Source organism: Onychomys torridus, chromosome 23 (assembly GCF_903995425.1).
Source record: "Onychomys torridus chromosome 23, mOncTor1.1, whole genome shotgun sequence".
NCBI classification, from domain to species: domain Eukaryota; kingdom Metazoa; phylum Chordata; class Mammalia; order Rodentia; family Cricetidae; genus Onychomys; species Onychomys torridus.
This window is the reverse complement of record NC_050465.1, coordinates 2,920,054-2,922,423: the sequence shown is the minus strand read 5'-3', so window position 1 is coordinate 2,922,423 and position 2,370 is coordinate 2,920,054. Positions and strand designations below refer to the sequence as shown.

Below are 2,370 nucleotides of genomic sequence, written 5' to 3'. Positions count from 1 at the left end.
GGTCTCCAGCCATGGACAGACCTCCAAAAAGGTTTGTGTGTGTGTTGCCAGGAAGAAGACAGAAACCAGTCTCAGGGGCATGGCCAGAGAGTCAACTTCCCAAGAGGCGATGAGTGTGCAAACATCTTTTGAGGGACCAACTGACTCTTTTCCACACTTCCATCTTGGCTGGTCAGCACTGAGGCCTGTGTGTCTTCTTCACTGACTCTTCTGACCACTGGGAGGCCCACACAGGGCTCAGGGACTGCCTTACCACAGCTTCCTAGGTAAAAGAGGGGCCAGAGGGGGCAAGAGGACAGCCAGAAGACACTCAAGGACCACTCCTTGGTGGACATGAGGCCATGAGGTCTTGGGGGCCTCAATATGAGGACCAAGGGACTCTGAGCAGCTGGGCCCAGAGAGTCACATGTTCAAAAATGCAAAAGCTGGTGGCTCTGAGACTGAATGTTCTGTGGTCACCTTCTGTAAACCTGGCCACCAGCTCCATTCCCTCAAACAAAGAGTTGGGGCTCCACAGGCAGGTAGTGGAGCTACCCTCTGGGGTGTCTGTGTTCTCCTGGCTCTGCTCAAATCCTGCCCCCTGTTCACTAGAACGTACCAATTGGGTTTTGACCTCACTGGCATCCTCTAGAGCAGGAAGAAAGGTATCTGGGGATGAAGCAGGCACAGGATTCCTGGGCACGATGGTGGTGGAGCTAAGAGGCTGGAGGAAGACCTGGCTCCCCGGGGGAGGCACAGGACTGGTCAGCAGGTCAGCTGGGCCCACAAGGGTGGCTGCAGAGCTGTGCTGGGCACAGGGCCTGAGGGCAGGGAGCTGCTGTCCACAGAAGGCTTCAAAGTGTCTCAGGACTTTGGTAGCTTTGTCGGTCACAGGTCCAGGGTTGCCTGCATTAAGTTTCTGCAGCTGTTGCCCACAGAGGAGGAGGACGTGCTCCTGAGGCAGGAGGTCAGCACCCCCAAAGGAGGCAATAGCACACAGTACCCTCATCTGCTCGCACTCACTGGTCCCGACCAGCAGCTGGTGGAGGAGCAGTTCCAGTACAGCCTCACAGTTGGGCAGCCCACACTCTGATGAAGTGCTCGGTCTCCTCACAGCTCAGGCAGACACGTGGCCCCTGTGTCACGGTTCTCACTAGGTTCAGCTCTTGCTGACAGTCATTTGGGGCCATGGCCTCAGTCCTTTCTGTCAGGTCACCTGGCTCATGGCTGGCCCCAGAGTGGCTGTCACTGCCTGACCAACTGCCTGAGTCCAAGGCCCTGCTCCAGTTGCTGGTGCAGGAGGAATTCTGGGAACTAGGACCACTGTCCAGCTCATCTCAGCCTCCTCCAGCCTGCCCAGGCTGGTGTCTCACAGCTCTGGCCCCAAGGATTAGAGTCCCAGGGTTGGGCTGTGTGTGGCTAGCTGAAGGTGTCACTGCAGGCTGATAGATATCACAACGTGGCAAGGGTCCCTGGATACTGGCGTTCTCAGGCCCAGGACGCACAGCATTAGCCACTACCTCTGTGGCCCTCTGGATTGTAAAGAGGAGGGTTTCACCCACAAAGCCTGTCCGGCCCCACTCCTTAGTGTAGCCAAAGCCCTGGAGAGCACTATGAGGTCTGGCCTGGGCACCCATGCCTGATGGAGGCAGGGCCAGGGGTGACTGGGAGGGAGGCAGTGGTACAGCATCTGAGAACAAGGTGCTACCCAGGTCCTGGGCAGCTGCCCACACCTTCTGGTACAAGCTGTTTCCATGGCGGGGGGTGGGGGGTGGGGAGGGTGGGGGGGTGGAGGGGTGGGGGGGTGAGGAGGGTGGGGGGGGGGGGGGGGGGGCTACAAAAGCTGTGGCTTCCTGGATGAGAGCAGAGTTTCGTCTGAGGATGAGCAGGAAAGAGGTAGCCCCATGACCACATAGGTAAAGCAAGATCTTCAGCACCTTGAGCTTGATGTGGCCCAGAGCGACTGTCCAGGTGGTTCAGGAGGTACTCTAGCAGGCACTGGCTGCTGCCCAGTGACTTGTGGGAAATTTTGGCAATCTCTTCAAACAGGTAGCCAAGGTCCAAAGTCATGAAGAAAGGTAGGAACAGTCATGCACACTCTTATCTTAGCACCAGGAAGGCCGGGGCAAGAAGACTGTGAGTTCCAGGCCAGCCTTGGCTACACAATGAGACCCTGTCAAAAAACAAACAAAAAAACCCATGGATGCCTCCACAGTGGATACTGCCACTTTCTCGTGGCTTCTGCACTTCACATGCTTCCCATGTTTGAGGAGAGTAAGAATGTTGGTGTGAAGCAGCACCGGCTTCCCTTTACAGAAGCAAAAACAATCCAGATGCTACCCCTCAACCCTAACTCATGGGCACATGACTGAGCTTAGCCCCAGAGTCTGG

General features: G+C 56.7%; 1 pseudogene; it reads right to left on the bottom strand.

The window, feature by feature from the left end:
* Positions 1-402: 402 nt before the first annotated feature.
* LOC118573362 lies at positions 403-2,049 on the bottom strand (annotated as a pseudogene).
* Between the last annotated feature and the right edge of the window lie 321 nt (positions 2,050-2,370).